The sequence below is a fragment of the Perissodus microlepis genome, chromosome 17, assembly GCF_051167445.1.
Source record: "Perissodus microlepis isolate ML-2025 ecotype Zambia chromosome 17, ASM5116744v1, whole genome shotgun sequence".
Lineage (NCBI taxonomy): Eukaryota > Metazoa > Chordata > Actinopteri > Cichliformes > Cichlidae > Perissodus > Perissodus microlepis.
In genome coordinates this window covers 19,483,156-19,495,312 of record NC_140477.1, presented here as the reverse complement: position 1 = coordinate 19,495,312, position 12,157 = coordinate 19,483,156, and the positions used below count along the sequence as shown (strand labels likewise).

Below are 12,157 nucleotides of genomic sequence, written 5' to 3'. Positions count from 1 at the left end.
ACCATAAAATTGTCAGACATCTAAACCAGCAAAAACAAAAAGATAAAGATGACTCCAAACCTCATATGTAACACTAATTTAAACTTGTCAAGCCAAGCATCAAAATCTATTTTCCTCACCTGGCAGGACGAGCATAGAAACAGACTTTTGTCTTCCGCTGAGGATCAACAATGCTTCAGATGAAACTTAGTTTGACACGTTTCCTCTTGAGCTCACAAATGAATTTATCACTGAAGGAACTGTCAAAATGATTGAGCGACACAGTAATTGTTTGCTGCAGCTCCACTTTGCAGTTCACACCCGTTCGTAGCACGAGCTGGCACGGGGGGCAGCAAGGGTTCATGTACAGTTCAAGACATTCAATTAACACACGCTCAGTTCTCTTGTATTCTTTTGAGAGGCTGTCATGTTTCGCTTCTAAAAGGCAGACGCCATTCAATGTGAACTGAACCTTGAGAAACACGATGTCAGCACTTACTGTGGTTCTGAAGTCAGCACCCGCTAACCCATTAGTACCAGAACAATATGATAGTGGTACATAAGATAGTTAATGCAAATGACCTAAAGGCAACCATACCCATCCAGTCTGGTTATCTGCAGAAATGCAGACCAGTATTATTTTTTGACGCCAAAGACGTGGAAGAATAATTTCAAATCAAACAGCTGACCAGCTCATCAGTGGTCTCCAGCTTCTAACCCATAATGTCATCAACAAAATGTTGAATTTTCAACAATGAAAAACCAAAACTTTAAAAGAAGATATGGAAGAGCAAGTTAAAGAAAACCAAATGCCAATAAGCAAACTGGCTCGCAAAAAGCATCAAGGTTAAGCAGGTTAAATACTAGTGCTGTGCAATACTGCGATCGATCCAGTACAAAGTAAATACAGGGACAGTACTGCAGATACTAATACTGATCATTTTGACAGTGCATGTTTGAGCACAGTTCAGTGAGCTGCAAACTGAACTCAGAGACTGCACTAGCATCGAACCAATAACAATGACCCTTGCTGAACAGCCATTGCACGCACTGGAATCAAAGGACGGCAGCTAGTGGCGGTTATCATTTCTAGAATGAGTCTTATACTGCTAATGGCTTTAAACTGCAGCACAAGCTGACCTGTACAAGTCGTGCACGTGTAAACGCTTTAAACATTTACACATGCACGGCCACAGAGAACAAGAGGACTAGAGCACAGGTCGGTAATCAGTCAGGCTGGCTTCTTAAATCACCGCTCTCCACTCGGAGGCTCCCTGACAACAGCGGCATAATGAGACCGGCACATTAACAGCTGGACAAACAAAACACAGCAAAGCTCGTCCGCGTACACGCCAGCCTCAATCAGTGGCTCCAGACACACAATCCAAGAGGCAGGCTTGTTTTAGCCTCCACGAGAGCATTTCAGGGCTTAAAATGCACTCAGAACAACGCTCCGCAGTTAGAAAGTTGATCATTTAGCATCGTTTTCTGCGATCGAATCAATTTAGGCCTGCTTTCCCCCCACACCTGCCTGGTAGAGGTGTTTACAGAAATCAAAAATGATTCTGCTTAAAAGTGCTTCTAAAACCATAAGAGGACATGAAAGGAACTGAAGACCGGGAAGTTATCCATTTATGGACTCATTATTTTATCAGAGATGCACATGCTCCAAGCACGATATAAATTCACATTCACATAAATAAATAAAATAAATAAATGTCTGTTTCACAACTGCTGAATTATGATGAGAGGCTCTACCTTTTTTCTATTGTGAACACCTAGCAACAGACGGCTGCATCCCTCATAGAAAACCCCCCTCAGAGCAAAAAATAAGTCAACTTTTTGATGTTTCTGGAAGCAGGATTTCTTAAATACACTGACAAGACTAAAAAATATTCAGAGATGAAAAGAGGGAAAGACGAACAGAGAGCACGCAGCTCTTTATCTTTAAGCCTGCTACAGTTTGCTGTTGTTTATTACCAACAGGCTGCATGACTGAGCGCGCTCATTATTATGTAAAGGAAGTGTGAGACAAACGGAGCAGCAATGAGTATATATCAAAGGTGTCGGCATAGTGCTGGTGGTGCGGGTGGTGCAGGCGGTTGGAAATAAGATGAGGAATCTCATGGATGATCGCTTTAAGACGCTCCACATGAAAACAGCTATATGTTATAAATAAAGTGTAGTCTCCGAGTGGAGGCTCAGAAACACGGGAAAAACTGAGTCTAGACAGACTTTACACCAGTAAGCACAGACTGAAAACAAAAAGATGGTCACTGTGACATCACCCGCCAGTTTGAGACCTCCTGTTCCCAAGCGTCAAATTTAGCAACATGAACATCATTATCTTGGTTTTGTGCAAACAGGCCATATTTGGATGGAGTTCTATTCATCAGCTGACACAAGCAAGCCTCATTAACAAGATACATGCGGCATATCAGATAAATGCATCAAAAATGCTTCAAAAGGCACCGAACCCCACAAACACAGGACAGGCCCAGTTCAACTCCCAGCATACAGGCAATAATGTATAGTCAACATTCACAACTCCAAATGTTAGAGTTTAAATGTGTGAGCTGTAAAAGATTTATTGCCTGTGCATCTCTCGCTCACTTCTTAAATTAGCTGAAGAGATCGAAACTTTTTTGTAGCAGGTTGCAAACGTGTTTATTTCTGCTGGACATTTAAAGATGGCAGGCTATGGGGACAGACTCACTTTTGGAGCCCACCCCAAGTAGCCATTAGAGGCAATACAATGTGTGGCATTTGGCTCATTGATTATCTAATCATTTGATTCATAATAACTATTAAATGACAGAAGAAATATGTGGAGAAAAAAAAAGCATTTTCCAGAAGACAAAGTGACTAACTGAATATTATTAGTATATTTTTATGCCTACTGAAAATTATTCAGCTCAAGTAAATTAATTCCACCTTTTTCCAAGTCTAAACCCTTTGTCATGTTAATATTACTGGAATAAACATCCTTGCTAGAACTGCAACTAATTAAACGCTGAGCAACCCACTGGCTGACGGCCTGGACCCTCATTCCTCCTTCCTCCTCCTCCTTTTTTTATTTTACTGTTTTTAAATCCCTAACACTTCCTGTTCATCTCTAAATAAATACGGGAAAAACACTAATTTCTGAGTTTTCACTGCTCTAATAAAGCATGCAGTTTGAATGCATTACCTTCCACTGTCTGAAACCTCACAAGCATTTCTAAGTGTTTAGTAACATTGCAGAAACCTTGGAGACATAAGGCTACATTACTGCACAGAAACAGGACTGGTTACAGATCTGCAGCTACATTTCATTTCACTGTTTTAAGGAGGAAACTTTTTTAAATATTTCATAAAATGGCAAGAGTCAAGTTCAACCCATGACATACCAGGAAGGACGATGTTGTGAGGTGATCAAAGGCCAAAAGCAACTAGACAAGTGAACAAAGAAAAGTCTAGCTGAAACTATTACCTATTACCATGAGTCATCCAACAGGTTTACTTCCTGTGAAGTTATGCACACACACATACACTTGCTTAGCCTTGACTAGCCAATCAGAGGAGGGCTGAATGTCAACTTGACCTGCTGTTAGCGCAAGTGGGAGAGGGAGGTGTGTTAGTTTGTCCATGTTTTGGGTTATATTTTTTATCTGATTTTTCATCTTTTTTGTCTTTATTCCCATTTGTAATGCTGTTATTGTAAAACCTTTACATTCCCCACAAATCTTTATGGCAAATATTCAAACTCAGCAACAATCTGCTAGGCTCTGGGGCACATGAGCACCTGGGTTGGCTACAAATTTGACCGTGACCTCCATTGTTAGCACCCAAGGTCAAAGTTAAAAAAGGTTAAAAATGATTTTTTAAAGAAACGATATCAAGTAACATATCATGCGAAAGGGCGTGAGGAGAGCTTTGCAAAAAACATTTATTGTTGTAATATGACACCCTATGATATCACAGTGACATCGTAACAGGCAGATGTCAACATGATGGAATAAAAACAGCGTGAAATATTGGTACAGCCTTTGCACCCATACTGCCCTGTCTTATTTCTCCAAATATATTTTGAAAGCATCTCCGTGCCCAGCACTCATCTCGCCGTCTGAAAGCTGTTATATAAACTATGTTTCTTTATCTAGGAGCCATTAACTGCTAAACAACAACAACTGATCAAGAAGTGGAAAACAATATCTTCTGCCAAGGGTTTACACGCACGCACGCACACACACACACACACACACACACAGCTAAAAAGTATGTGAATGCTGTCTGACCTCTGACCTTTGCCACTCTCTCCCTGTGATAAATGACTGCAGCACAGAGAAAGCATGTCTCAATCTTCCGTTGCTCTCTCTGCCAAGTTGTGAAACATAATTTTGGTCCATGCTTTGAATTTAAGAGAGCGGAGACACTTTTTTGCATTTCAACAGCAGCTACTGCTGCTCAGCACTGAAAACAACCACGGACAAAAAATTTAAAAAAATAAAAATAAAAATGAAGATGTCTAGAAAGCTTTCAGAAGGGTTTACGCAAATATGAAAAAGATGTTGAACAAGAAGCCAACAAATACTACAAGGAGCTCTCCTATGAAGCTGCTCAGATTTTTAAAAAGTGAAGTTTCTAGTCACAGAATCACTCAACACATGCTGCAGAACGTCTGCGCAGCACCCAGCAGACAATCAGCACAGGAAGCATTGCATCCATCTGTTAGAGACAGTTTGATCTCCAACATTTTGTTCAATTTCACAGCTTATAAATACAGATTAAAACCAGCCTCTGCCATTTTCTGCAACTACAGAAACAGTCTGTTCCACATACGGCTGTAAGAACCCAAAGCAAACCTGAAACAGGATGTTTGCCTGAATTTAAAAAGTAATTTCAACCAACAGTTGCTGTTTGCAAAGCTAAACTTTAACATACTTAAACACCAAAAACAGAGAGTGAAACTTTTCACTGCATATTAGTTACATTTAAATTATCACGTCAGCATGTACTTGGACAGTATAGTTATAATAATCAGGAGATTTATTGATTCATTTATTAATAAATAAATAAAAATCTATACAAACATCCCGGGTTCAATATAAGGATTGATTAACCAGCTTGTCTCCATCAATCAATTCAGCTCTGAAGCAAACTGTGTGAAATTATTAATTAGTCATTGTTTCTTCAGTCAGTGTTTTCACAATAAAATACCAATAAATCACCTTTTTTGAAGATTTAAAAAATGAAAAAACAAAACAAAACTATCTTTTAAGCTGCCGCATCCACCAACCTCATTAAGAAGAATGAAAGCTGCTTGCATGCAGATTAAACTGCTGGTTGTTCACATTTGGCAGATTTCTTGTAAACCTTGCTGCAGGCCCACAACAACCTCTCTCTTTCAAGCAGTGATACCTGCAGCGGTGAGTCTACAGAGGTGCACAGGATTTACGATTAATTTTAAAGCTTTACTTACTAATTATCTTTTCTGATACAGATTTACAACAAGAATATGTTCTTGAAGATTAAGCTAGCAGTACATGATGTAATTAAATTGACCTTTTTGGTGGCCACTAAAAGTAGACAAGAGGCCAAGCTACACACTGTTGAACACTAATGGGTGATACATAAATCAATGCACATTTTCAAAAGCATTTGCGTTCAATTTGGAGGCGTTTCATAGAGCTTAATTAACAAACTGGCAGACCAATATTCATCACAAACACGAAAAATGATTATTCCCTATACTCCCAGGACTGTGTGCAGCACATGCAGCAGAGCAGCATCACAGCTTAGCAAACAGTGGCACGGTCACAGGTGCAGTTACTGTAAGTACATTACATTTTAAATATAACACACTGTATGTATGTATGTATGTATGTATGTAACTAATGGAAAGTTGTACTTTAAACCTCCTCAAGTGTCCTGTGTTGGTCTAACCCTAACCCCTAACCCTAATTCTAACCTTAATTTTAACCAAACCATAAAACAGGCTATGGAGTACGATGCACTACTGCTAATTAAATTATACAGGCTTGTGCAAAATGCTACACAGCCTGGGATTCATGCAAAGTCCCTGAGCTAATAGCATGATGAGGCTGCAACACCACCTGCAAAACCACCTTTTTTTTTTTCCTTTTTCATACCACACACATAAACCGTAAGAAATTGGGGACTTAACAATTTAGTGCTTCAAAAAGCATTATTTTACATAATAATTACTTTTACAGAGTAGTTGTGTATTTCTTGCTTGCTAATAACCATCAGTTTTGGTTTGAAAGCAGAAGTAGAAATTAAACACACCAACACTATCTGCTTGTGCTTCTATCTAGCACAGAAATCCAAGTATAGCCTACTATCATTGTGTACTGTATATAAGCAGTAGCATAACTTCCTGTTTAAGCAGAGTATTGAATGTGGTGCTGTTACTCAACCACCAAATTGCATTCCACTTAAACAGGTTTCTTACAGTCAAGCGGTGGAAGTGCAAAGGTGACACTAATGTATAGCTAAGCCCTCAGACTGACTGCGCTTCTGATGGATGAGAGCTTTACCAACATAAAAACACACTACTTGTTCAGTTGGTTACACAGTGCAGGGTGGGGCCAGAGCTGCTTTTTTTAATACACAAACACATGAGAGACAAAAAAATCAAGCTCTTAGCAGAGGTGAGAGCAACAGCAGGTTCAGGATATAAAAAAAAAGTAAAGAAGAAGCCAAGCTGGAAGGACGCTGCATGCAGGCTCGGTAACATCTCAAAGTGTTACCACTTAACAATCTGCTTGTTAAGTGGAGACCTACCGATCCTGTTTCTGGGCCCAAACATCTGCTGCTGCTGCTGCTTTATATGAGCCTCTTGTCTTTTTAAAAAAAACACGCTGCAATACTCTGTCTCTCTTTTTACTGAAAAGAAGCCCCTTAAAACTACTCAGTCACCATTCGCAGCTTCGCCAGCTTTTTATTAGCACCAATCATACGCGGCATGTCCTTAGGTTTTTAAAAACTCAGAGTATGTACTACAGTTCATGGTTTCAGTGACTGCTGTGGATGGGTTCATCACAGATATTGCTTTGGTGGAGCTTTTGTTTTCAGAGTCTCTTTGAACATCACGGACCACAACATGGGCTTTTCAGGAGAACAGTTTAACTCCCATCCTTTATCTTTATTAGCCTAACCACAGCCATAGCCTGTACTTAGTAACCAGGTAACACATCCTCTTGTCAACTTCTTCAAAGTTTTCCAACCTAGTTTAAATCCAAACTTAAAGCAGTGCTTATATTTTTTCTTAAATTACTTTGAGATGTCTAGTAGCAAGCTATATTTACTGCCAACTCCTCTAAACCTTAGAAATCCCCTTTTTCATGAGTATTGACTTAAATATCTTGTAGGACATTCATATTAATCATTAATTAATCATTTCTTTAATTTTCTGCACCACGTCAGTGCAGAAAATTAAAGACTCCAAATTCTTTCAGTCTTTAAGTGAAAAAGTGTTTGGGCCTGGAAATGGCTAACGACATCAAACTTACATAATAGATATCGCCACGCTGGAAAAATACCAGCCGTTATCAATGATAATTCTCTTTTTCCTTTGTTCCATGTCATAGCTTCTTTAGGCAGCGCTGGCATTTTCCATTAGATGTTAAATCAGCCAATAATTGAATGAGGAGTTGGGAAACTGCCCGAGCAAGCTAGCTTGCTACCGTAATTTATTGCGTAGAAACCTTACTCGTTTGTTTGAATCCAAACAACAAGGTTAAATGAATCTGGATGGTATAAAGCAGTTAATTAGCATTACTTGATTCCTCACCTTTAGACTAGCTGTCTCCGAGAGACTTTGACAATATCCCCTTTTTTTTGTTACAGATCATTCACTGTGTAATGTAATTATTTATTACATTTACAATGTAATAAATAATTTGAAATGAACAGTTTATGAATTAGTGAGCGTTTGAGGTACATTTTGTTTCATTTTAGACACAGTCTAGAGACAGTCCTGTGAAAAACTAAACACACCACATGATTAATTTGACAATAACACGATAGCTTTATTTTGCAGGGAATTGTAGCTCATCCCATCTTACAAAATTGCTTTAATTCATTGAGATTTGCAGGCATTCAGTAACACTCTGAAGTATTATCCACAGCATTTCAATCAGATGGACCATTTTAGATTTGTTGCTGTGCTTGGGGATCATTTTCCTGTTGCATGACCCAGTTTGGGCCAAGCTTTAGCTCTGGACAGATGGCCTCACATTTGACTCCAGAATACTTAGTACACACTATACTTTTGCATACTGAGGGATACATGGTTGACTCTGTGACTACAGGGAACCCAAATCATCACCCCTCCACCTCCATGCTTGACAGTTGGCACGTGGTGTTGTGCATTATGTCCAAATATCACCACTGTGGTCTCATCTGTCCAAAGAACCTTGTTCCAGAAATTTTGTAGTTGGTTCAGATGCAATTTTGCAAACCTAAGGTGTTCTGCCATGTTCCTTATCCTTTCCAAACAAGCCATACTTGTTCAATCTTTTTCTAACTGTCATGAACTTCAACCTTTAAAATGCTAACTGAGGGCTGTGCAGTCTGAGTCGGACCTCTTGGGTATTTTGCAATTTCTCTCAGCATTACAATCTGACCTTGACACACCTGAATGCTCCAGACCAGGAAGTTACCAAAGCTTCCACTTTTATAGAGTTGGCCAAACTAATTGATGTTAAGTTAATCATGATTAGCAGCAACTGGTTGCCATTTACCTCATTAATTCCTATACAAGGGCTGAGGGTGTACTTTGTTTTTTACCAAGAGTGTAGCCATCTCCCACACATTTCCACTCTGAGCTAACCGCGCAGTAATATCACAGTTACAAACTAAGCATGTGGCTAAAAGGTGCATAAGTGCACTTCCCAAACACATTAAACTACTCCTTTAAATTGTGTTGTTCTTTAAAACCAGCAAAAGGCAAAGGGTGCCAAATTTAACAACTTAAACTATCAGCTCAGCCCACATCATTTCCTGTTTCATCTGGGTTTTGTCTTGTTTTTTTTTTTAAACTGTACAAGTAGTGAATATTACTTACTGCCAGTTCTGATTTGGCCGAGCCTTCAGACCAGGGTAAAGCCTATTTAAGCAAATAGAAAAGAGAAAGGTAATCTCAAGGATCCAAAAGCTCTGTCGCCAAATGCAAAATGTCTCTAGAAGTTACCCAAAAACACACAGTTAACCTGCTGACCTTCCAAAATGTTAAATGTCATAGTAATAAGTGAAAAAGGAGGCATTGCCCTTTTATTTTCCTTTCTCTTAGTTCTCCATTTCTATGTAACCGAGCTGAAAGTCAGCCGTCCTGCTGAATCAACCCAGTGAGCAGCCAGTGAAATTCCCTTTACCTGCACTGTCTGCATCTAAGGCTTTTTCAATGTAAAGCTCAGCTGACGAGTCACTTCACTAAACAGAAGACAGGGTTTGTGTTGTGCTGTCTGTAGCATTGTGTGCAGATGAGTTAAAACTGCCTAAAAAAATAGCATGGCTTCTAGGAAATTTAAAAAAGGGGATTTACTGAAGAGCTTATTCAGACTAACACGGTGCTTTTGAACCATCGATTGCTTTAAGAACACATTAGAGATGCTATTTCATTGAGAACACTGCTTGAACAAGCGCCAGCAACGACTTTTAGGAGACATTTCCATCACTCATACTGACACAGTAAGCACAACCCGGTAATTGGCTGCAAATTTCATGTTAAAAAAAAGAAGGAAAAAAAGGTACGAGTTATAAAGTTTCTGGACACATCTGATCCACTCCCGCTCATTCAAACTTCCCCCCAGTGGCTGCAGTAGCTCAAACATGACAATGAACTGCTCAAGAAGCCTTGAAACTGCAGGCTCGGCTGATTGGAGTGTCCTGTTAGCCCTAATAACATCAAACAACCTGAATCTAAACAGACCTGTGTCGCTGCAGCTATAATGGTTTTATGGCTCCAGAGCCCAAGGTGCAGTGTGGAGGCTATTCTAATCCATTAACTCACACCATGGGCAATTACCTCCCCATCATGTACAGCAGTTCTCTGAAGCAGATGGCCAGCAGCACACTTTCCAAGATTCATAGTTCCTTGCATGAGATGGGGACCAATGTGTTTTAATGACCTTTGGAGCCAAAGATTTGACTAAGTACAACCATTATCTGGCTGCTGTTGTAATGGTTTAGGCACTTATGATCAATAATGCCTTCAAAAAACATCTGCTTCAACCACATTACATTAACTACAATGTTAGGGATATCTAACTGATGTTGAGTTACAGCTCAAAGTCTTTTAAAAAGCCCCTCTCATTGAGATCGGTATGGAATTAATGGGCAGAATCAATAAAAGATAATGGGTTCCTACAGCTGTTGTAAATTCCAATATGTGGAGTTGACACTGGAAGAAGTCGGTCTGGAATATATTATTGTCACCGACTCAACAGGATCAGCCCACTGGCTGAGGCTCCAGATGTTCGGAGTATTGATGGGTCCCAGCACATTCCGCTGTCTCCCACATGCCAGACTTCGTTTAGGAACCTTTAAATTAAATGTATTCTAACCCATTAGCAATATGCAAGACTCTTACATCCTTCAGCCAATCATTACAGCCGAGACTCCATATCAGCTGGACACTTTTAAAACTTTGGCAACTTAAAGTTTTAAAGTGTTCCTCAGTGGCAGCTGATTACACGGATGAAATCATGTCCACAAGTTGGTTTTTTTTTTCTAAAGAAAACGCAGTGATTGGAATATGGCTTGAATGCCGAATATCAACTACCTTCCATGCTAAGTATAAAACACCACTTAATCACAATGGTGATCGTTCAAATCGCTAATAACCGATGTCTGTTTTTAAACCTGAACTTTTGTAAGCGGAGTTTGGTGTAGCGTTCTCCAAACAAGGCATCGAGGGGAATTCACGCGTTGATAAGGAATCACGAGTGCTCTGGAGATCTTTAAAATCCTCCTTAAAGGCTTTTCTGCTGTGAAGGGCTTTAGGAGACTGCGCTTGAGGACGAACAATAGTTTTGTTTCTGCGTTAAGTATTCATTAAAGGTGCGGTTAAAAAGTAACAAGCAGGCAGCCAAAACGCCGCTCAACGTACCTCTGGATCCGCCGCTGGCGTCCCTCTGCGACAGACTGCCGACAATATTTCCCAATTAAATCAAATGTTAGCTGATAAAACTCGTCCTGCGTGTCCTCGGTCCTTCAAAAAGTTGCCCAAATTACATCCTGGTGTTGGGAAGAGGGAGGAAAAGAGTGCCGACCGGACCGGAGCGCAGCGCACGTCTGCCCGAGCCGCTGCGGGGAAGTTTAGTTTAACAACATTCCCACGGCAAACAAGTGGACACGCTGCCTTCTATGTGCTTTACACGCCTAGGAATTGCACACCCGGCTCAGGTGTGATTCACGACTAAGCCAACACGCACTCAGACACGCGCGCCCGCTCACACGCGTATACTTCCAGCTTTTAAAGGAAGGAGCGCGTGCTTTCCGTATCCAGAGCCGACGCGAGCTGCACACATCCGGCAGGATCTACTGCCACGAGCTCCACTGGAAACGGCGCGAGATGCAACAAAACTGAGGAATATCAGGGTGAAGGCTTTTTCTCCTCCTCCTCCTAACACTAACCCCCAATGCCTGTTGGCGTATATGCTCCGTCAGGTTTGCAGCATCAAACACAAAAAGCATGCACAAGCTTCCTTTCAAAATAAAAGCTTATAGAAGGTTTAACCTTAAAAATCGTATGTGCAAGAATTTCCTTGTTCAGGATAGATAGGAAATGAGTCAAATGCACAAAAATAAGAGTGAAAAACAAGCTTCAAAGCTAAGGAAACTTACATCACAGTAAGTGATTGTAAAACAAGGGCAGTAACGATGAGGGAAAATATCTGGTCACTTAAAATGACCATAAAATCTTGAGAGACACCAGCTCTCTGAAATGTATTTGATTTTGCAGCTGATTCAGACAAATTCGAACCTCCCTTATTCTACATTCAGTTCAGACTTTAGGGACCAATAGAAAGAATAAGTCCTATAAGCAAACCAAAGAAAATGGGATAAGACCAAAAATACATAATAAATAAAGGCTGCTGGGTTTACGAAACAACATAGCAGACCATCCAACCTGAGCAGGCAATGACATGCGATGGTTGGTACGAGGATTAGG

At 40.2% G+C, this 12,157-nt stretch overlaps 1 protein-coding gene across 1 annotated transcript in view; it reads right to left on the bottom strand.

Moving 5' to 3' along the window:
* plxnb2a.1 (plexin b2a, tandem duplicate 1) overlaps window positions 1–11,632 on the bottom strand; it is a 222,397-nt gene extending 210,765 nt beyond the window's left edge. The window contains exon 1 of the mRNA XM_084910354.1: window positions 11,093–11,632. The gene's annotated coding sequence lies outside the window, so the exon portion shown is untranslated. The remainder of the gene's footprint in view (window positions 1–11,092) is intronic.
* Window positions 11,633–12,157: the final 525 nt, after the last annotated feature.